This window comes from Lagenorhynchus albirostris, chromosome 13 (assembly GCF_949774975.1).
Source record: "Lagenorhynchus albirostris chromosome 13, mLagAlb1.1, whole genome shotgun sequence".
NCBI classification, from domain to species: domain Eukaryota; kingdom Metazoa; phylum Chordata; class Mammalia; order Artiodactyla; family Delphinidae; genus Lagenorhynchus; species Lagenorhynchus albirostris.
In genome coordinates, this window is record NC_083107.1 from 10,274,800 (window position 1) to 10,298,411 (window position 23,612).

At 45.5% G+C, this 23,612-nt stretch overlaps 1 protein-coding gene across 1 annotated transcript in view; it reads left to right on the top strand.

Moving 5' to 3' along the window:
* ACOXL (acyl-CoA oxidase like) overlaps window positions 1-23,612 on the top strand; it is a 380,633-nt gene that overhangs the window by 98,462 nt on the left and 258,559 nt on the right.

Below are 23,612 nucleotides of genomic sequence, written 5' to 3' on the forward strand. Positions count from 1 at the left end.
CATGCGTGTATACGGGCAGAGACTCCTTTGTTTCTGTTTCCTGAAAAGCTCACTTGCTCCCTGGCTCACCCTTGCAGATTGCTCATGGGTGAGCCTCATGGGTCTGACGACATTGCTGATGTGACTGGAGTGCTCTTCTGGGTGGATGACACACAGGTCCGGGGATGGTTTCCAAAGGCAGCCACGTAATAGGATTAAAGCTTCAGAGAGTAGCCCCCAAGCTGCAGAGGAGATGGGTTTAGGGGAATTCTTCCTGGGTGAGAGAAATTGATATCATACTCCAGCAATAGACCTCATTGCAGTTCCTCAAACAAGCCACACCTTGTCACCTCCCAGGATCACAAACCATTCCTCTGCCCTTGACCCTCCCAGGATCTCTCTTTCCCTTTCACTTCCTCTGTTCTGTCTCCAGGAAATCTTCCACCCTTGTGTCTGACCTTCCGGGCACAGAGCTCTCACGGCACCTGGTTTATTCCAGCCCAGGTATTAACTTATGGCCCTCCTCCATCTGCCCTGTTAGACTTTTAGCTGCTCAGGACAGGGGCTTCACGCAGCACAAGGTGCTGCCCCGTTACGAGGCCCTCAGTAAACTGATTCAGCCCTGAGACCTCCCCCGTCCCTCACAGGCATCTTCATCCTATCGAGGTCCAGGAGCAGGGAGGGCCGCTGCCGCATGCTGAACGCCCACAGCAGGCCAGGCACGTGACGCTCCATGGGCATTTTCTTACCTCTTTGTCACGGCAGCTTTGCCATGATTCCTGTTTTACAGATGAGAAGACAGAGGCTGGGAGGTGAGGTAGCTTGGCAATGGCAAACAGCTTGGGTGGGGCAGTGCAGTGTTGTACCCACCCTGCCCGACAGGGGCCCCACTGAACTCTGGCCAAAGACCCTGTGTTTTGAGGCTACGCTGGAGAAGGAGTTCTGGACATGGGGCCTCCAAGGGCAGCATCTTAGGTTTCTGGCAACTTCCATGCCTCTTGCTTGGGTAACCTCTGACCTTTGAGCTGAGATGGCCCATGTGGCATTCTGAGCACTGGATCCTGTCTGTCCCCAGGGTTGTGGAGGCAGCGCTAGATGCGAACTTGATTTTTGTTCCCAGGGATATCATAGGTCAGGTAGTCAGAGCAATGGGCCTTGGCCCCAGAGTGACCCTGTGGTGTCCTATTTTCTTTATTAACTTTCATCTGGTGAGAATGTTGTAGTGAGTCAACTTATAAAAAATATTTGCATATCTCATTTCTTTGTCTAATTAGCGTCATAAGAGCGATGCCCCAGTTTTCATGCCTGAATAAATAACTGTCACGGTGTGAGGCGCTGAGGGGCTGGTTCCCCTTTCTTGTGTTTGGCGTCTCACCAGGCTTAGTTTCAGTCCATGCTCCAGATGTTACTTTTAAAGGAACTCATCTTGTCAGTCAAATAAGACCTTCCACGGCCGCTCGGATTTAGACGACAGTTTTGTCAGTGTTTCAGCATGATTCTGAGCTTCAAATCACTAGAGATACTTAATATAAAAAGTGTACTCTCTGTCTATACACCATTTTTTTTTAAAGGAATTCCTTTATTTATTTATTTTATTTATTTTTTGCTGTGTTGGGTCTTCGTTTCTGTGCGAGGGCTTTCTCTAGTTGCGGCAAGCGGGGGCCACTCTCCATCGCGGTGCGTGGGCCTCTCACTATCGCGGCCTCTCTTGTTGCGGAGCACAGGCTCCAGACGCACAGGGTCAGTAGTTGTGGCTTACGGGCCTAGTTGCTCCGCGGCATGTGGGATCTTCCCAGACCAGGGCTCAAACCCGTGTCCCCTGCATTGGCAGGCATATTCTCAACCACTGCGCCACCAGGGAAGCCCTACTCCATTTTTAAGTTAAGTACAATTTTAAAAAAGGAGGGGCGGAGTTAGTTTAAGTATGGCCTTTTTTCTGACATAACCCCACCTTTACATACGACCTTACAGATCCTCTCCTTTACTCACTACAGATGGACTAAAGGCATGAGAAGGTTGTGAGTTTTGGAGGACAGAGCATAGATATAAGTCCTTGCCCTTCAGTGGTTTTCAGTCCTGTTGGAAAAGCAGAGTGTAGACCTGAAAGGATCCTGCGCCAGTGTGGGTGCCCTGGGAACATGCCGTCACGTGACCAGTGAAGGCTGACGCGGCTGCCATGTCGAAGTTAGAACCCATCCTGACCTGGCCTGCTGGGTGCAGGAAGAGGGCATGCTCTGTTAAGAGCAGTGGGTAGTTCCACTCCATTCCTGGACCGTGTTGATTTCTGGGCTTCGTTTTTAAATAGAGACCCAGACAAATGGAGCCAGTTTGGAGATGATTCCCAGGACAGTGAGGGATGTGACGTGATGCCATGCTTGGAACTGCTGGAGCATCTGGGTGCTGAGCTGGGAAAAGAGCCTATCCTGGGGCAGAGAGGCATGTTTGCAACCTTCCAGGAGACTGGGGCTATTGCAGGCAGCTGGGAAGATGGTTTGGAACAGATGATGGAGCGCCTTGCTTGCCTTGCTAAAGATTCTGCAATTTATTCTGTTGGCAATGGGACGCTACTGATCATTTCCAAGGAAAGAAGCAATGAGATCTAGCTTGGGGTTCACGGGACATCTTAGTTTGGAATGGAAAACACAGAGGAGGAACAGGTTTAGGGAGGGAGAAGTGAGTTTGCAGAACTGTCAGGCAGGCATGTGGAGGCTCTGGGAGTTGTTGGCTGAAGCTGGGGGAGTAGGTTCCCCTTGTGCAGGAAGAGGGAGCTGTGAGGGTCTCTGGGCAAAGCCTATATTTAAAGGACAAGCTAACGGGCATGATGGGGAATGCAAGAGATGGGTCAGAGAGGTGGGAGGAAAACCAGGTCATAGCTTCGTGGAAGCCAAGAGGAGAGAATTTCCAGAAAGCATGTATGGTCAGCAGTCGCCACCATTTGTTGAGTGATGCTGATTTGTTGAGTGCCAGACTTAGCACTTTTCATGCTAAGTGCTCTCCGTACGTCATTTCTTTTAATTCTTACAGGAGTTCCACAAGGGAGGCACCACGATATTTTCCTTTAACATCTTTATTGGAGTATAATTGCTTTACATTGTTGTGTTAGTTTCTGCTGTATAACAAAGTGAATTAGCTATACGTATACATATATCCCCCTATCCCCTTGAGTCTCCCTTCCACCCTCCCTATCCCACCCCTCTAGGTGGTCACAAAGCACCGAGCTGATCTTCCTGTGCTATGCGGCTGCTTCCCACTAGCTATCTATTTTACGTTTGGTCGTGTATATACGTCAGTGAAGGGAGGCACCAAGACTGATACTCCGTAGATGAAGGATTTGGGACCAGTGTCAGGCTTCTTGGGAGACAGAATGTGAGGCAGTTTGGATTTGAGTTCCATGTCTGCCCTTATTAGCTGTGAACTTGTACAAATTAGTTGGATTCTCTTCTCTAAATGAAATATAATGGACCCGTCTCCTGAGGTTGTTGATGGGATGCCGTGAGCTATTGTCTTATTGTAAGTGAAGCCCTTCACTGTGTGCCCAGCATGCAGAAGCCCCTACACACACTTTAGCGTGGTCGTGGTTATTTCCCAGCATCACCCAGCTGGTAAGTGGCAGAGCTGAGATTTGAACCCAGGTCTGTGTGGGACTATAGCCGTGCCTTCAACCGAGGGAGGTGATATGGGACCAGAGTTTGAATGCTTGTGGGGTGGAGGAATGCTATCATAGGGGGCAGGAGTGACCTGACCACGTCTGAGCTCATCCCAGAGGGGAAAGAGGAAGTAGAAAGGGGGAGGTTAATGCTGCCAGACAGAGGGAGGTTGATTGGTGGGAAGGTCACAGGGAGACTTATGACATGACATTAAAACACAGGTAGAGGGATGACCCTGAAACCAAAGCAGATGGTTTTTCCTCAGAGACAGGAGGGACAGTCTGAAGAGAGGGGGAGACAGAGGAATTTTCAAGCAGGGACAGAAGACGTTGAGAGCATTCTAACAGATGCTTTCTATTCTCTTAGGAATGCAGAGGTAGGTCAAGGTCTAAGGAAAGGGAGCAGGAATGGGGGTGGAAACTTTGGAGGAGAAGCCTCGGTCTCCAAAGCCATCAAAGGCGTGGGGAGGAGAGAGGCGAGGAAGAAGGGGGCCTGTGGAGACCGTGGAAGACCCAGTCCTGAGTAGTGTGCTGTGGTCCATCCTGTATTTATGGCAGGGCCTAGCAATGTGATGATTTAGTTTGTACCTGGGGCGGTGGTAGGGAAACGAAATGGTTGGGTCAGCCCAGAATTAGAAATTCACCAGTTGGATTGCAGAAGGACAAAGGAGAACAGTAAGAGGACAGCCCAGGAGATGTGGGTGGGACGAGGGAACCCTGTAGTCAGAGGGAAAATTTCCTTCCTTGCACTGTGGTTGAGTACTCACAGTATGATTAGGAACTTCTAATGAATAACATATATGACCCTTTTCAGATCTCATTTCCCAACAAATATCAGGCATCTGTATGGAAAACTTTATGGCAGGAATGGCTGTCATACCTCATCAGCTGGATTTTACCCAAACTGTGACCCCAAGTGTAATCCGTTAAAGCCGGGCTCTCAAAACCCCTGGTTTCACGGTCCTGTGCCCCAGCCCTAGGATCAGGCATTTCCACAAGGAGCCCTGGTTCCTTTCATTGAAGAATGGTTTTAGAAATCAAGATTTGGGTGCTAGGTGTTTTTGTTGCTATCGGAGTGTTGTCACTACTTCTAGGTCTTCTCAGTTGATGGAGGAAGGAAATACATGTTTATATACTAACCTGTATATACACAGAGATCTATAAATATGTATCCCTTTGTATCTATATGGAGCTAAACTTCATACTGATGTCTCAACTGTAATTCCTTACCATATGGATCATTCTAGACTTCTCCCCTTGCTTGTCTATAACCTCCTGCTGCAACAGTGAGAAACTAGCTCCAGCTATCTGCCATCCGTTTCCTTAACTGTTCAATTCCAGTATATGTGCACAGTGGCTCCAGAATTAGCTCATAGCCCCATGGGAAACAACTGTGTCATCTACACTGCAGTACTGTGTTCAGTTCATTTTGCTTTTATTTTTACAGCCTACACTCCGCTCCAAAGTTACTTAGTTCAGTCCTTTTATCCCTTACCTCTGGCAGTGAGTTGGTTTCATACATTTGTGGTATTTATTAGATTCTTCTGTCAAATCTGCATTCCATTCTGGGATCCCCTCAACTTTTAAATGACTTTTTTTTAAAAAAAATTGCATACATTAAGTTTCACTCCTCATGCTGTAAAGTTCTACGGGTTTTGACAAATGTATAGTTTCATGTAACTGATATTACAGTATCATACAGAATAGTTTCACGACCCCCAAATTATACCCTGTGCTTCACCTCTTCAGTTCTCTCCCCTCCCTAAACCTCTGGCAACCACTCATCTGTTTGCCAGCTCTGTGTTTTGCCCTTTCCAGAATGTCATATAAACAGAATCATATAGTATGTAGCTTTTTCAGACTGGCATCTTTCACTTAGCAATATGCATTTGGGATTCATCCATGTTTTTGCATGGCTTGATGACTCATTCCTTTTTATTGCTGAATAGTATTCTACTATATAAATGTACCATAGTTTATTTATCTAGTCACTCATTGAAGGACATTTTGTTTGCTTCCATTTCTTGATGATTATGGATAAAGCTGCTATGAATATTTGCATGCAGGTTTTTGTGTGGACATAAGTTTTCAGATCGTTTGGGCAAATACCTAGGAGTATTTTGGATTATATGGTAAGACTATATTTGGCTTTGTAAGAAACTGCCAGACTCTCTTCCAAAGGGGCTCTACCAATCTGCATTCTCACCAGCAATGAATGAGAGAGTTCTCATTACTCTGGATCCTTTCCAGCTATTGTCAGTATTTTGGATTTTAGCTATTCTAATAGGTGTATAGTGGTATCAAGTTGTTTCAATTTGCATTTCCCTGATGACATATGCCATCGGGCATCTTTGCATATCCTTATTTGACCTCTGTATATATTTTCTGGTGAAGTGTCTCTTCAGAATTTTTGTCCATTTTTTAAATTAAGTTGTTTTCTTTTCTTAATTTTTTTTTTTTTTTGGCTGCGTTGGGTCTTTGCTGCTGCACGCGGGCTTTTCTCTGGTTGTGGCGAGCGGGGGCTACTCTCTACTGTGGTGTGCGGGCTTCTCACTGTGGTGGCTTCTCTTGTTGCATAGCACAGGCTCTAGGCGAGCAGGCTTCAGTAGTTGTGGCACACGGTCTCAGTACTTGTAGCTCGCGGGCTCCAGAGCGCAGGCTCAGTAGTTGTGGAGCACGGGCTTAGTTGCTCCACGGCATGTGGGATCTTCCTGGACCAGGGCTCGAACCCATGCCCCCTGCATTGGCAGGCAGATTCTTAACCACTGTGCCATCAGGGAAGCCCTTCTTATTCTTAAGTTTTAAGAGTTCTTTGGATATTTTGGGTATCAGTCCTTTATCAGATATGTGTTTTGCAAAGATTTTCTCCCAATTTGTGGCTTTTCATTCTCTTAACAAAGTGTCTCTGACATAGACACTTTCTAATTTTAACAAATTTCAATTTATTTATCTTTTCTTTCATGGATTGTGCTTTTGGTGGCTTATCTAAAACTCATCACAGACCCAAAGTAGCATAGATTTTCTCCTACGTTTTCTTCTAGTAGTTTTATGGTTTTGCATTTTACATTTAGGTTTGGAACCCATTTAAGTTAATTCTGTTTAAGGTGTAGGGTCTGTGTGTAGGTCCACCCCCCCCTTTTTTTTGCATATGGATGTCCAGCTGTTCCAGCACCATTTACCAAAAAGACTAACTTTTCTCAGTTGAATTGCCTTTGCAGCTTTGTTAAAACTCAGTTGACTATATTTTTGTGGGGCTATTTCTGGGTCCTCTATTTGAAACTGGATAGTGTGAGTCCTTCGAGTTTGTTCTTCTTCATTGTTGTTTTGGCTCTTCTAGGTCCTTTGCCTTTTCATATAAATTTCAGAAGCAGTTTATCAATATCTATAAAGTAACTTGGTGGGAACGTGATTGGGATTGTGTTGGGATCCCAAGAACTGACATATTAATGATATTGAGTCTTCTAAATACATGAACATGAGTCTTCAAATACATATCCCTCCATTTATTTATATCTTCTTTTATGTTCATTTTTTACCTCTCTCGTTTGGATAATTTATATTGATCTATCTTTAAGCTCACTGACTTTTTCCTTTGGCATCTCCATTCTGCTGTTAAGCCTGTTCAGTGAACTTTTATTTTCAGATATTGTATATTTCCAAAACTAAAAATTTCATTGATTTCTTATTTTTATCTTCTGTTTCTCTGCTGAGATTGCTTATCTTTTCGTTAACTAGAGAGTACTTGCCTTGACCTCATGGAGTTTGGTAATAATATCTGCTTGAAAGCCCTTATCTGATTACTTCAACATCTGGATCATTCTAGGGTAGGTATTTATTGATAGTCATTTCTCTTGTGAATAGGGCACATTTTCCTGGTTCTTCATAAATTGAGCAATTTTGGATTATATCCTAGATGTTGTGAATATTATGTTTTGAGGACTTTGAGTTATGCTATAGTCTTCTGAAGAATGTTGATGGTTTATTTTAGGAGGCAATTAACCTGGTTAAACTCCAGGCCTGACCTTGAGCTTTCTCTGTGGGTTCAAGTCTACGTTCAGTTCTTCAAGCCTTTCATGCACTGCTTTGTCCCATGCATGCTGGTTTAGCAGTCAGCCTGAGATTCATCCAGAGTTCATTTACAAAGTCAGGAGAACTCCTTCCTCTACTCTTGCCTCTTTGGGCTCCTTCACACACTCCAGGGACCATAGTTGCCTTTGGTCCTTTTCCCAGTGCTTCTAGCCAGCAAGACAACAGGATTTTTCTCTCAGGGTTTTGCCTCCCTGCTGTTCTGCTCCTCCACTGTGGCCTGTTTTCAGGGCAAATCCCAGGAAAACAACAACCACGAAAAGCCAGGAAATTCACTCTGTGCCACGGGCTACTTCAAATTTTTTTTTAACTTAAAAAAAAAAAGAAAAGTATTTATTTATTTATTTAGGCTGTGCCGGGTCTTAGTTGCGGCCTGCAGACTTCTTAGTTGCGGCCTGCGGACTTCTTAGTTGCGGCATGCGGACTTCTTAGTTGTGGCTTGCGGACTTCTTTAGCTGCGGCATGCATGTGGGATCTAGTTCCCCGACCAGGGGTCGAACTCAGGCTCCCTGCACTGGGAGCGTGGAGTCTTACCCACTGGACCACCGAGGAAGTCCCTACTTCAAATTTTTTTGACCCTCCTCTATAAGCTGTTTGCTTGTTTTTACTCCCCAGAATTCTCAGTAGTTGTTTTTGCACTTTGCTCAGAGTTTATAGCTGTTATCTATGGGAGGGTCAGTCTGGAGAGGGTTCACAAGGCCACATTAGAAGTGAATTTCTGCCTGCTGTTTTTCACCCAGCCCTACTTCTCAGAGATCTTTCCAAGTCAGTATATAGAAAAGTTCCTCCATCTTTTAAATCATGAGTGGTAGTCCACGATAGACCCCTCCTAGTGGACATTTATGCTGTTTCCAAAGTTCTGCTTTTAGAGACAGTGCTGCATCAAATGGCCTTATGCCCTCTATACGTGACTCTGAGGGTCTTGGTGGAGAAATGTCCTGGGCCTCCAGCCACAGTGGAGGTTTTTCTTAGAACCATGAAAAATATTCATTTCCTTCATTTTGGTGTGACATTTCCTTCCTTCTGTCATTGACTGAAGGCCTGGGCCGTGGTTCTGGGCATAACCGGTGGCAGGAAGGTGTGAAGGACTGGAGAGTGAGGAGTGCCGGATATTCCAGAAGACTTAGAGATTGCTCCAGAGCGCCGGGCTGAGAGGGGTTAGGGAAGTCTGATACCCACAAAACTGGATGTGTTATTTAATTTCCCATTTCCAAATTGGTTGCTTATCAACAAAGAATGAAATGCATCCTTGGACAAACATATAGTACATTAAAGGAAAGCTTTCTCTCTTAGAATCTCTCTCTTCCAATTCCTCTTAAGCAAAGGCCAAGATGAACCTTGCAGAAGCATCACTGAGTATGTCTACCTTGGTCACACACCTTCAGCATCTCCCTGTTGTCTGCAGGCTCACGCTCCCAATGTTTAGCATTGTACTGAAGACACTTAATACGGCATGATGCTTGGGGCTGCAACAGCCGTTTTGTGATCATGAGGCAACAAGCACAAGGATGAGAAGCCAGTTGCTAAGAAATGGACCTCTATAGGACCTGGTCCCTAAGGACATTGTTGAGCAGCGAAACCAACATCAGCATTCACCCACCTTCAGATGACTTATTATAAAAAAATAAAATAAACTCTTATTTGTTTAAACTAAAAAAAAGACCCTCAATACTCCAGTCCCAATATCCCCAGGCGTTCAACGATTTTCTAGTTGTGTGACCTTAGGCAAGGTAGCATACTCTCTGAATCTCCATCTCCCTATCCCCAAATGGGAATAGTCATGCTTCATTCTCAGCGATTTTATGAGGCTTAGATGAAGCGACATTTCTGCTGTGCTTGGCACCATATTTGACCTGCAGAAAGTGCTTGGTGGATGCCACCCAGAGGTGTATTATTGTCCAAACTTCCTGTCTGACTCAGAGTCCTTTCTGCTAAGCCATTACTGATGCTGAGGTCCCCACGTGATAGTCACCCTTGTTCTCATATCTGTGTGAATCCCTGAGGCCCAGCTCCAGCCCCAGCTCCTCTGTGAAGGTTTCACAGCAAGGTCACCCTCCCGGGAACTCCTGGAGTCTGGCACTTAACACAGTGGATAATGAAGCTATTTTCTTGGTTTATGTTGTACTCTCCGAGCTCAGGGATCATGCCCTGTGCCTCTTTATGACCTCCTCAGTGTCTTGCACACAATAGGCTTTTCATAAACATTGATGATGGAGCTGGAACCCTGTACCTCACTTGCATAAAATGGGCAGTTTCCACACAGAGAGAAATAAGCACAACTTTGTCATTGGTGGCCATTGCACCGTAGCACAAGAACATGGAGGCGTCTGCGATGGCTGTTCTTCCGCCTGCTGAGTCAGGGAGGCAAATACAAATTTCGTGTAACTTAATGCCCACAGACAACTGCATAACCATGTTAAAGGAGAGCAACGAAGGAAATACAAAACCCATGATTTCAACAAATGTTCACTGAACTCCTGGATTCCCCGTGGACCAGGCATGGGATGGAAGATGAAAGCCCGCCCTCCGAGAGCTTGCAGGATGCTGGAAAGACGTCTGTACACAGACCGCAGCCTCGCACATGCTGGGCGAAGGAGCCGGAAGAGGGGCTGATGAAAGCTGGGCTGGGGCAGAGAAGCCTCCCAGGGGTCATGATGTTTGAGGGGGTTTGTAGGATGAATAGGATTTGGAAGGTGACTGAGGATAGAAGAGCACTGCGGGGAATGGGATGGGGTGGGATGGGAAAGGGAGTAGCATGCACTGCGTTTGGGAATATGGGGCTGATTTGATGAGCCAGGTGGGAGTGAAAGGGGTGGGTGGTTGAAAAAGGGGCCACGAGGCAGGTGAGGTAGCTCTGTAGTCTCGGCTTCATCACACGGCCACTGGGGTCCCACAAGGGCGTTCCACAGGGCTCGGCAGTGTGATCAGCTCTGAGTTTCCAGCTGGAGGAAGGCAGCCCTGTAGGAAGCTCTTGCTGTGCTTCCTGGGAGGGATGGTGACGCTCTCGAGGAGGTGGCAGTGGGGTTCACGGGGAGGGCCGGGGCCAGAGCAGCTCAGCTGGAGAGCATTGGCTGACCCCAGAGGTTGGCCGGGCCGGTGAGCTGAGGAAGAGTGGGAGTCACCTGTGCTACCCTTTTCTGTGGTCGTAACGTCAGTGTGGAAATGCTTCTCGCTTACGTTCTGCCTTTTTCATATTACATCCTAAGCTTGAGTATTTTCCCATATGTCTGATACTGGTTAGATTTTCTGATTCAGTGACTGTGCCTTTTATGCCAGTACCACAGCTTTTTACCTGCTGAACTTTCCAAGCTCCAACCCCACCTCACTTTGGAGTGTCAGCTCATTGTAGTCTAATTGGCATCCGCTTCGGGAGGTGGGTTTGTGTCTCTGGGTCTTTGTTGGTGGTGGTTAGTACTGGTCCCACGCCTCACTGGTCGCCCTGGGCTGTGCTTGTCTCCCCTCAGCTGTGTTGCTTGACTTGACTACTCTTCGGGAAGTTGATTTTTCTCTTCCGAGGAAGGGAACGCACCTTGGAGAATTGTCCTGGAAATATGGAGAGAACTCAGCATGTTTATTCTGTCACCTGATGAGGCAGTGATGGCTCACAGCAGTGCTTGTAAACTAGAGAAGGTGTTTTGCTTCGTTTCTTCTCCGTATGCCAGTGACCACACAATCACACTTCGGTAGGGCTCTCTCTGTCTGGTTGTGTCTTTCTCCCCCTCTGCTGGGTGTGTGTGCAGCATTTCAGTCACTGCCTCTATCAAATCCATCAATTTAGACAGATTCCCTCCCCTCCCAGCAAAGTTCGAAGTTAGCACCTTTAATACTGACCTAAAAATCCAGGTGATGAAATGGAACCTTTGTGAGAATCTACTGGGGTAGGGGTGAAAGACTTTATTACCAAGAGATGTGTCCTCATTCTTTTACTCCCTTTCTTGAATCTTTATTTCAAAATGTTGTCCTTTTTATTCCGTGTGAATTTGAGTGGCGGTGGAACATAGTTTAATAATATCTCCTTGCCAAAGCATCCACGTTTCAGGCTGACACAAGACAGCACCTTAAGAGAAAAACTGCATTCAGCCATGCATAAAGTACACGGTTCATAGCATTTGCAAGGTAATTGTTTTCCATACTTTCCCTTATTAGATCGTTTAAAAATTACCAATTAGTACCTGCTTATGTTAAAACATTCACATCACACACTGGAGAAGAGTATAAAATGATAGGGAGTAAAGATCCTTTCCCACCCACACCCCTCCCATCCAACAATCTGGTATTTAGTCTTCCAGACTTCCTTTCTAATAATTATATATATAACCATTCAATATCAGATATCCCCTCAACACATTATACGCACATTTAGATTGTACCTGCAATTTTTTTTTTTTTTGCTTAAAAGTATGTTGTGTCACTTTTCACAGCAGATCTACTACACTCTTTTGTAACACCTGTGATTGTGTTTTATGGAAAGCTTCATCTGAGCCTATGTTCTATACACCAGGACAGAGGGCTTGGTTTCTCATTCGTTTTGTGTATTTTTTAAAAAACTAGACAGCGGAGAAGAGAGGGGATAGTTTAAAGGAGGATAAGTGTTTTTTTTGTGTGTGTGTGGTACGCAGGCCTCTCACTGTTGTGGCCTCTCCCATTGCGGAGCACAGGCTCCGGACACGCAGGCTCAGCGGCCATGGCTCATGGGCACAGCCGCTCTGCGGCATGTGGGATCTTCCTGGACCGGGGCACGAACCCGTGTCCCCTGTATCGGCAGGCGGACTCCCAACCACTGCGCCACCAGGGAAGCCCCAGGATAAGTGTTTTTAATAGGCATTTGACAGAATTCAACACCCTTTCATGATAAAAAACCGTCAGAAAAATAGGAAAAGAAGGGAACTTCCTCAATTTGATAAAGAACATCTACAACCCTCCCCCATAGCTAACATTATACATTATGGTGAATGACTGCATGCTTTCCTCCTAAAATTGGGAACAAGGCTAGTGTGCCTGCTTTCACTACCCTTACTCAACATAGTGCTGGACTTCCAGCTGGTGCAGTAAAGCAAGGAAAGAAAAGGCATTTGGATGAGAAAAGAAGAAACAAAACCGATCCTATCTGGAGATGATGCTTGTCTATACAGAAAGCCCAAGGAACCTACGAAAAATCTCCTAGAACCTGCTAAGTGAATTTAGCAGGTTGCAGCACACAAGATAAACATACACAAATAAATTGTATTTCTATATATTAACAACGAACATGTGGACACCAAAATAATTTACACTTGCTCAAAAAGAGAGAGAGGAGAAATTCGCAGAAGTAAATCTAACAAACATGTATAGGAACTGCATGCTGAAAATTATACAATGGTAATGAAAGGAATAAAAGAAGATCTAAATGAATGGAGACACATACCACATTTATGGATTGGGTGACTCCATATGGTAGTGATGCCAGTTTTCTTCAAAATTGATATATAGGTTTAATGCAATTTCTATCAAAATTCCAGCAAGATTTTTTTTTGTGTGAATATACACAAGGTTATTCTACAGTTTATATGGGAAGGCAAAGGAAGCAGAATAGCTAAAAAAATTTTAATTAATTAATTAACTAATTTATTTTTGGCTGTGGTGGGTCTTCGTTGCTGTGCGTGGGCTTTCTCTAGTTGAGGCGAGCGGGGGCTGCTCTTTGTTGCGGTGCACGGCTTCTCATTGTGGTGGCTTCTCTTGTTGCGGAGCACGGGCTCTAGGTGCGTGGGCTTCAGTAGTTGCAGCACGTGGTCTCAGTAGTTGTGGCTTGCGGGCTCTAGAGCGCAGGCTCAGTAGTTGTGGCACATGGGCTTAGTTGCTCTGCGGCATGTGGGATCTTCCCGGACCAGGGCTTGAACCCTTGTCCCCTGCACTGGCAGGCGGATTCTTAACAACTGCGCCAGCAGGGAAGTCCCTAAAAATTTTTTTTGAAAAAGAATAAGGCGGATGGAGTCACTCTACTCAATTTCAATACTTATATAGTAGTCAAGTCTAGTGGTTTTGGCAGAGAGACAGACAAATAGATTGATGGAACAGAATAGAAAGCCCAGAAATAAACCCCAATAAATATGCCCAACTGATTCTTTACAAAAGTGCAAAAGAAATTCAATGGAAGAAAAGATAGCCTTTTCAACAAATGGGGCTGGAGCAATTGGGCATCTATAAACAAACAAACAACACCCCCCCGACCCCACCCGCAAAATGTTAGCACAGGGAACTCTACCCAATATTCTGTGATAACCCATATGAGAAAAGAATCTAAAAAAGAATGAATATATGTATTTGTATAACTGAATCACTTTTCTGTACACACAAACTAACACAACGTTGTAAATCAGCTATATTCCAATAAAATTAAAATCTTAAAAAATGTCTCACACCTTATACAAAAGTTAACTCAAAATAGATCATGCTTTAAATGTAAAACATAAATTTATTAAACTTTCAGAAAAAATAGGAGAAAATCTTCGGGGTCTACAGGTATACAAATTTTTTTTTAAATACTTTTATTTTCAAAGTTTTTTTATACATCTTTATTGGAGTATAATTGCTTCACAGTGCTGTGTTAGTTTCTGTTGTACAACAAAGTGAATCAGCCATATGCATACATATACCCCCATATCCCCTCCCTCTTGAGCCTCCCTCCCACCCTCCCTATCCCACCCCTCTAGGTGGTCACAAAGCACCGGGCTGATCTCCCTGTGCTATGCGGCTGCTTCCCACTAGCTATCTATTGGACATTTGGTAGTCGACGCTACTCTCACTTTGCCCCCAGCTTCCCCCTCCCCCCCCGCCCTGTGTCCTCAAGTTCATTCTCTATGTCTGCATCTTTATTGCTGCCCTGCCACTAGGCTCATCAGTACCATTTAAAAAAAATTCCATATATATGCATTAATATACGATACTTGTTTTTCTCTTTCTGACTTACTTCAATCTGTATGACAGACTCTAGGTCCATCCACCTCACTAGAGTAGACACCAAGGCATATCCCTTAAAGAAAGAATTGATCAGTTGGACTTCATCAAAACAAATAACTTTTGCTCTGTAAAGACCTTGTTACACAGATGAAAAGACAGGCTACAGACTGGGAGAAAATATTTGTAAACCACATATCTGACAAAGGACTAGTATATAGAATATAGAAAGAGTTCTCAAAACTCAACAGTGAAAAAACAACCAATCCAAATAGAAAATGGGCAAACATTTCACTGAGGAGAATCTACCGTTGGCAAATAAGCACATGAAAAGATGTTCAACATCATTAAACACTTAGGAAAATGTAAATTAAAACCACAATGGCTATCAGAATAATACCTATCAGAATGGCACAAATTTAAAAAAAAAGTGATAACACCAAAAGCTAGTGAGGATGCAGAGAAACAGTGTCATTCATACATGTCTGGTGGGATTGTAAAACAGTACAGTCACTTTGGAGATCGGTTGGGCAGTTTCTTATAAAATTGCACATGGAACTACCGTATGACCCAGCAGTGGCATGCCTGGGCGTTTATCCCAGAGAAATGAAAACTTACGTTCATGCAGATACTTGCACATGAATGTTCATAGCAGCTTTACGTATAATAGTCCTAAACTGCAAATAGCCCAGATGTCCTTTAACAGATTCCTTGGCTGTGGTATTCCAGTATCATGGAATACTGCTAAGCAATGAAAAGGAATGAACTATTGGTACCTGCAGCCACTGGATCAGTCTCCAGAGAACGATGCTGAATGAAAAGCTCTAATCCCCAAAGGTTACATGCTGTAGGCTTCCATTTATATTACATTCTCAAAAAGGCAAAATCACAGGGCTGGAGAACAGACTGATGGTTGCCAGGGGCTAAACAGGGATAAGTGTGGGAGGAAAATGGATGCATTTATAAAAGGGCATCACAAGGTGACGGAAACGTTCTGTAGCTGGACTGTACTGATGTCAATACCCTCACTGATATTGCATGATAATTTTGCAAGATGTCACTGGCGATGACATCTTAGAGGAAACTGGGCAAAGGATACATGGGGCTTCTCTCCATTATTCCTCTATATAATTTCAGATACCTGCATGTGAATCTATTAATACAATTATCTCATAATTAAGAGTTTACTTAAAAAGATATTGTCTCTTTTTCAACAGTGGATATATTGCACTCTTTTTTAAAATTATTTTTTAAATTCTTTTTACTGTGCTCTTTTTAACAGCTGCTGTCATGTTTTCTGGAGGGCCTCATTTTAGCCCATGTCCCGTATACCTGGGAGGAAGGATTTTTGTTTGTCTGTTTACGTTTTTGTGAATTTCTTTCTGGTGGGAATTTGATTAGAGGAGAAAGTAGGTAAGAGCTAGAAGGAAGAAAACTGTTATTCTTTCTTTGAAACAGGTTCTTTAAAAGTATTCCTGTGTCTTACGTTAAAAAGGGATTTCCTTTCCTGGGCGTTTTACTCTCGACTCCGATGCGGATCTGGGGCTCAGAGTGGGTCAACGAGCGGTTTTGGGGTCGCTAAGCTGCAGTGACAGGCTATGAACGGCCTTTCATTTTCTTGTATTTAACAGGCCAAAATCCACCATAGAAATGCCCTAAAATACCCTTGTTATTGACTGCATGTGAGGGTGTCACCCATTTGTCCTCTTCAGTCCGCGTACATTTCCTTTTCTTCTCTTCAGCCTCTTCCTTCTCCCCCGGCTGACTCTGACTTACAATCAGGCTTTCACTTAAGTAGTATTTGCCACTGAAAGTTCCAGAGTTTTCTGGATTAGTTGTTCTGTGATGTAGGCTGCACACAGAATCCATGTCCATCGTCACGCCGGTGCAAATTAGGTTTTCTACGAAAAGAGTGTGTGGTTTCTTCATATTATCGAATACCCAACCATTCATACCAAGAGAAGCCAAGAAACCAAAATCTACTGTTATTTTGTTGGAAACCTAAAACTTAAAAAAATACAGTCAGCTCCTCTGACACTCACAAGCTGTAAGTGAATTCAGTGAATACAAGCTGAATTCTCCCTGGAGTGAATTCAGTGGTTCATGAAGCTCTCTGGCAGCTCTGTTTATCCAGCTCTGGGTACCGGCCACACAAAGATGAGTACCCGGACCTGATGTACGCCCATGAATTCACTCTGCTGTGACACAGGTGGACAGACCATGGCCACTGAATGACAATGACAAGGATGATAGCTGGCCTCCTGGAGTCCTCACCACTGCTAGGCCCTGAGGGTGTCCAGCCCCCTGTCTTCTGGGGAGGGGCTGCAGTTACTGTTGTTTCTCTGTAGAGGATGGTACCGAGGTTGAGAGCAGGGCAGGGGGTGGTCCCTTGACCCATGGCTCATGGGGCTTGGTCCCTGGAAGATGCCTGGTAAAAGGGGGCCCAGGTGCTGTTGCTGGGGGTGGGGGGAACGGGCAGCAACTCAAGACTCACAGATGTTTTTAATTTGTGCGAATTGGGGGACAAAGCAAGTCCTTGTGAAAACTCATCTCCAAGCTTTCCAAGCAGAGCTGTTTAACTTTTACTCCAAAAAGATGGTGCCTGGCTCAGGTTCCCAGGAACGGCGGGGAGGGACAGCAGCATCACCGGCCTTATCTTTTCAGTTACTCGGGGCTTAGAGACTTGAAAACAACTTGTTTTCTTAGGTTGGTTAAACAACCACGGCCTAGGTTTCAGTGTTTGTTCAATGTTAATTTCCATTGATTTAGCAAGTTTTACATCAGGTTCTGAAAGTTTCAGATTTGAATTACTAGGTTTCTGACAAATCTGGAAAGAGTTTACACGTTATGCACATGCCCTTCTTTTCCTAAACTTAAGTGTGACTTTTTCTTTAGCTTTTCCAGTTTTTTTAAAAAAATTAAATTTTAAGGGCCCAAGGAAGGATAACATCACGAAATAAACTCAATAATGAGAAATATGTTGTTGTTGTTTCTTCCTCCTGCCTTTCTTGCCGTCTCCTCCCTCTTTTTTTTTTTTTTGCGGTATGCGGGCCTCTCACTGCTGTGGTCTCTCCCGTTGCGGAGCACAGGCTCTGGACGCACAGGCTCAGCGGCCATGGCTCACGGGCCCAGCCGCTCCGCGGCATGTGGGATCCTCCCAGACCGGGGCACGAACCCGCATCCCCTGCATTGGCAGGCGGACTCCCAACCACTGCGGCACCAGGGAAGTCGTCCTCCCTCTTTTGATGGGAATGAGAGAGAGAAGCGCAGTGTGGGGAGGGCAGGTCTGCAGCCTGTTGAGACTTGCCCTTGGCCTCCAGGAAGCCGGCCCTGTACTTGTTTGTGGACAGCACACAGTGGATCTCAGCCGGGTGGGGACACCTCTCCCTGCTGAGTGGGTAATCACCTGTGAGCCTCATCTCCCCAGACATCACCCCAGGCCTACTAGCTGGCTGAGCTCACAGCGATGATAATCCCTGAAGTTGAGTGTGGGACATTGACATGACATTAAGAGGACATAAAATGAAAATAGTTTTATTATGAACTGTAACATCATCATCATCGTCGTCGTCACAGTTACTAAGAATTCACCTGTGCCAAGCCTTTTGCTAAGTTCTTTCCATACATCATCTCTTTCAGTGCTTCCTAAACTTGAACCCCGGAGGACTGGCTACCTGCCCCACACTCCATTCCCCCACCAGAGTTTCCGATTCAGTAGGTCTGGGTCAGGGCCTCATCCCAGAAGTCTAAGTTAATCTGCCTAAAACAACCCCACGAAATAGGTAACGTGAGGAAACAGGCAAGAAAAAGTGGGAGACTGGACCACAAAGCTCATTGCGACTGACCATAAGCATTGGCTGGTCCAGCATAGTTAAGTTTTCAGAGGAAGTAGTGAGTGCCTAAGACAGCCCTAGATGGACGTCCACTGCTGAGGACTAGTGGGTCATGGCGTGTGTGGCAGGGTTTCAGAGTCACGCACGGAGGGGCAGGAAGTCTGGGGTGTTACCTGCAGGAAGACCAGCTCTGGAAGGTGCTGCTTGCGGGAGCACGGGGGCCCTGGCTATTAGGAGGAGAGAACAGTGTTGGAAGGAGAGCCAGAGAACTGGTTAACAGGATGCGTTCGGTGGATCACTTTCTCCCTGCCTCCCGTCCGTGGACCAGCACACCGTGGCTCTGTTTGTGTGGGATTCTGTCCACGCCATGGCCTTCTCCCCTTCACGCTCCTTTCCCATATTTTCCCAGAAAAGGGGAGGAAATCATTTAAAAAATACAGGAGGAAAATAAACAACAACCTTTCTCTGTGAGTTTATTTTGTGATGTTATAAATCTTTGGACCCTTGAAATTAAAAAAAAAAAAAACTATAAAAAAATCACCACCGAAGTATAGGAAAGGGAGGGAAGAGTCACGCCTAACAGGAAGGCTTTCCCCAAATTTGTCACAAACTCATTAATTCAAGATTGGAAGCTTGGAGAACCCGAGCAGAGCCTTGGCAGCATGGAAAGGTGTAAAGCGAGGTTGCAGACCCGCGGCCCCCGGGCCAGATTCCACTGACGTGTTTTGTTTGGCTCCCGTAGTTCTTGAAAAATAGTCAAATCAGTTTCAAACGTGGGAGTTTTCATAATAAAACCCCTGATGTCCAGCATTTTTTTTGAGGAGCGGGGAGCACCGGTGCCAGGGCTGTGGCTGGTTGGTGGCTGACCACGTGAAGGGGCGTGGCTTCTGGTCACAGCCCCGGCCAGCAAAGCACCCCTGGTCTAGAAAGTTCTGGACTCACACTTGGAGCACCAGTCCCCAGCTGGGTGACTTGGAGGCTGGCACCTACTGGACTTTTCCTCCTCACCTGCCGCTGGCAGCCTTGTGTGTGTGGCAGCACATCGTAAACACGAAGCACAGCAGATTCCCAGCCACACAGGGACCCTCGGGCCAGCGGGCCTCAGGGAAGGGGCGCTTGGTGACAGTCGGTGCACCTGCAAGGACGTTCCCTACTGCCTTCTAAGACAGTGCCAGCCACTTCTTTAAAGTTTTTTCGAAAGATGGATTTTAAAAATGTGTTTTCTAAGATTATGATTATTTTACAAGGTCTGCACAGTCCACGTGGTGCTTTATAGGGTGTATCCGGCTACAGCTGGCCCACTTCTGGGTGTTTTATGGCAAATTATTCTCAGATTACCCTTTAATGCAGGAAGGCCTGCCAGTTGTCTGAGCTCCCTGGGTCATATAGAAAACCCCTAGACTTGATACGAAACAGCTGCCTCGGTCAGCTGTTCCAAAAAAAGGAGCATTTTCAGGCCGAAGCAGCAGGAAAAAGGTTTTTTGTAGTTGGTGGAGATTTTGAAAAAAAAAAAAAAGTTAAATTACTCTTTCCTGGCCATTAAAAGGTGATTGAATTTTGTTATTAACAAATTGTGGGAATCTCGAGAGAAGTACTCCGAATGGGAGTTTGTTAAGTGCTCTCTGGCAATACTTACAGTATGTCCCGGGGGGGTGTTCTCGATGGAGGGTGGCTGCACAAAACTCCGCTGACCTCCGTGTCCCTGGGCCTCAGCCCGGGCTGGGCCGGGGTCAGGGGGCCAACCCCCGGGCCTCCCTCCTCTCTCTCCCCAGGGCCCCTGCTGAGACCAGCAACAAAAGGGTCAATTGTCTGAGGCCCCCCTTTGTCTCAGAGGCTCTATGGGCCTCTTCAAATGCCAAAGTGTCTCTATGCACATGGGTGAATGCATATACACATGGCTGTAGAAATGTGTATCCATATGTATATGTGCACATGTGCTGGTGCACGCGAGTATTGTATAAGCATGTGCGTGCACGTGTGCACCCAGGAACACGTGCTTATTTATATGTGCACGTGCATGCACGAATAGGAATGCACATGGACCTGTGCATGCATACATGGGTGTGGATGTGCCTCTGTAAGTGTGTGCATGCACACACGAGTGTGCACCTGTGTGCCTATGTGCACACACATACGAGTGAGTTGGGTGTGAACGTGTGCACATGTGCCTGTGTGGGCACACACAGGCAGTGGTGAGACTTGCTCGAAGAATTTCTGAGACGCTGATGCCTCTTCGCAGGGTGAGCGCTCACAGAGGCCTGGCTGGCTGATGCACGTCCCTAGGGCCGAGGGAGAAAACATCTCTGGCCCATCTCTCAGCAGTTGGCCCAGTTACCTTGATGTGGCATTTGCTACGGGGCAGAAACCTCAGAAAAGTCTCTGCCTCCCCTGCCTTCTCTAGGGTCAGATAATAGGTAGGACGCAGGAGGAGGAACCATAAGGAGGCTTCCCACACAGCGCACTGGCCTCGTTTGCCTGTTCCAATGTGGGGTTTCATGGTGAGGCCCGCAATAGCTTTCTACGCTGTTCCATTACCTTCTCAGTGCTGCCTAATCAGATCCAGTGCATTCTATGTGGCATTTAAGCCAGGTTTCCAGAAGGACTGTACAATGACCCGTTCCCATCTGTCCCATCAGTGGGCTCCCACGTAGCTCTGGGGTCTCTGTACAGGTGCCAATCATCCTATTCCCTAGCACATCTCTGGAGACCTGCGGGATTCTGTGGCTGGTCTGTACCATCCCAAGGTTCACACTCTCTTCCTTAACAAAGGTGTCCTTTTAAAAATGACTGTAAAACATATTTGATTCAGAAGCCAAGAAAAGACTAATAAAAATGCTTAATTCAAATTTGCTTCTGTGAAGGATTTATCTCCCAGCCCCTTTTAACCAGCACAGCTGCCATGTAACAACTTTTTCTGCTTTTTTTTCTTATTCTTGTCCTTCCCCAGACCCATTTCCTCTCCCTACTCCAGCAAGGGCTTATCTTTCAACTGTGGAAAGGCACCAGTTAAACAGTACTCCAAAGCTTATCAAAATATTCAGGCAGTAAAATTATCTTATAATTAGCCTAACTGTAAGCCAGAACTTTTTAACCCCAGGAAAGGTGAAGTTACCTGGCCTGTGAAATTGGTAAATTGCTCATTCTGACCTTTTTAGGCTGCAGTTTCTACTTTTATTTCATTCCCCCAATAATTTCCTCCTTTTTCTTTAAATTCTTGATGGTCCCTGAGGCATCTTCCTCTTCTGTTTGCTGAAGGCTCAGAGAAAATGTACTGTGGCTGAGCTGAAATAGAAAATTGAATGCATTCAGGCGAGGGGGTTACGAAATCAACCTGTTATCTACTTCATGCCTTCACTTTTAGGTATGCTTTGGGTAAAATGAAGCCTCATCTCACCATCGCTGATTCCATACTTCAGGTGCATGCAGTGGTGGCACCCAGCCGCATGATTCTGGAGCTATTCCCACACTAGCTGGGGGATTCTGCAGTATCCTGAGCTGGTTAGAAGAATTGGCCTTCCTTATCACAAAGATTTCTCCTAACTCTTCCTCCCCTTGTCTCTTGCTTACCCCATCGACCCTCCCACTACCCCAGGGACCCTCCTGTCATCTTGCAGCACCCAGGAGGGTGCCACAAAAGTCACCTCCCCACCCCCACTTCTATGGGAGCTGACATCAAGGGAATGGGCAGTGACGTGTTTGGGGGTGTTAAGGTGCTACTTAGGTGGACTTTTGGCCCAGAAATGATATTATAGATGATGCTTCGGTTTTTAACTGCAGTTGAGATTCTTAAACTAGTCATGCCACAATTCAGCCACAAGTGGGTTAGTGAGACTTACATAGGCATGATTAGGGCTGATCACTGTGTTTTACATGATGAAATACTTGCAAAGTTGCAAAAATTAAACTTAAAAACAATTAAAAATTAAATTTTGGAGCGTGACATTTTCATAGAGGGGTGTTGCCTATAAATAGTGGTTGCCTATAAATAGTGATTATTTATAGAGTTTTTTTCCTATCTATCAGGCAGTATGCACACACGTGGGCATACACACAGATACAAACACATAGATAGAAAAATTGTTTCATCCTTATGTTAATCTGGTGAGAACACAATTACTTTGCCCATTTTACAGTTGTGAACACTGAGGCTCTGAGAGGTTAAATCACTTGCTGACACCCATATGGTTAGCAGTTGAACGTGGCTGTCATGTAATCCACCACTGGCCTTGCGTTAACCAGCCGAGGCCCAGGCCGTATGGTCCGACCTCTAGTTGTTCTTGAGAGGTTTCCCTGACACCCCTACAGGGTAAGGAGGAAATTGCAGTGTCACCTCGGGCTCTGCTTGTGGCCGTGCCCGGCAGTCGTGTACACTTTCTCTTGATGTCATGTGTATATCACAGGTGCGATTTCCTTGCAGTCCTTGGAGCTGCCTTGCTGGCCTTGAGCTGACAGGATCAGGGTGAAGTCTGTGCTGATCCCCTCAGGGAGGCTCTGGCCCAAGTGGTCAGTCCCCCTGGGGTGGAGGTAGTGAGAGGGTCACTCCCAGGACCTGGGCGTGGCCATGCTCTCCTAATGCAAACCTCAGAATCAGATCCGCTCTGCAGTCCCATCTTTTCACGGCTTTGTCTCAGAGCTGAAAGAGCCCTGTTTTGCTCATGGAAAGAGTAGAATGGTGGTTGCCAGGGGCTGCAGGGTGGGGGTAAGTGGGGAGATGTTGGTCAAAGGGTAAAAACTTCCAGGGCTAAGAAGAATAAGTTCTAAGGGTCTAATGTACAGCATGGTGACTGTAGTTAACAATGCTGTGTTGCATAGTTGAAAGTGGCTAAGAGAGCAGATCTTAAGTGTTCTCACCAAAAAAAGAAATAAAAGGTAACTCTGTGAGGCGATGAATGTGTTAATTAATGTGCTAATGTGTGTTAACCATTTTGCAGTGTATGTGTATATGTCATCACTTTAAATAGATACCCTTTTGTCAATTACACCTCAATAAAAAATAAACATTAAAGCATTTTTAAAAAGGCAAAAAAGAGCCTTTTGGAAGTCTTTCCTGATGAGAGACAACTTCTGTCTAATCCATGATGGAATATTGTACCCTGTTTAAGACCCTTTCAAAATACCATTATCCTTTTAAGAGT